This window comes from Molossus molossus, unplaced genomic scaffold, assembly GCF_014108415.1.
Source record: "Molossus molossus isolate mMolMol1 unplaced genomic scaffold, mMolMol1.p scaffold_m16_p_12, whole genome shotgun sequence".
Taxonomy (NCBI): domain Eukaryota; kingdom Metazoa; phylum Chordata; class Mammalia; order Chiroptera; family Molossidae; genus Molossus; species Molossus molossus.
In genome coordinates, this window is record NW_023425347.1 from 66,273,361 (window position 1) to 66,273,856 (window position 496).

Sequence of the window (496 nt, forward strand, 5' to 3'; positions counted from 1 at the left end):
TTGCTTTGACAGCAAATATACTAAAACTGTAACAATACTAAGAATTTGGCATGACTCCTACACATAGATGACACACAAATCTGTGAAGCATTTCATATGTTTTATATATGGATTTGACTTTTGGATAATGCTAGCTTTTACATATTCAAAAAGAAAATTGAATCAACAAGAATGAAAGGGATCCTAAAACTAAATATAAACAGAAACAAATAAACCTAACTAAATTTAAATAAGTAAGATAACTAGTGTGAAAGTTAAATAAATAAATAAATAAATAAACTTTGAACATAGTACTTTGAATATACACCATTAGTTGAAAAACAAAACTGCAAACAAATCTTGTACCCCACTTAGTAGATTGTTTTTAGTAGTGGAATAGATGTAGCAATTCTGAAATTATTGTGTGTGTATCATAACAATGAGCAAATGATAAAAGACCTTCATGCTGTTGAGAGCCACAGTTCTTGATGTGGGAATAGGGACATGCAAATAAAGA

General features: G+C 28.8%; 1 non-coding gene across 1 annotated transcript; it reads left to right on the top strand.

Annotated features, from left to right (window-relative positions):
• LOC118627350 lies at nucleotides 1–102 on the top strand. Its single transcript, XR_004959106.1, has one exon. It is a non-coding gene; the product is annotated as a U6 spliceosomal RNA (small nuclear RNA).
• The last annotated feature ends 394 nt before the right edge of the window (nucleotides 103–496 follow it).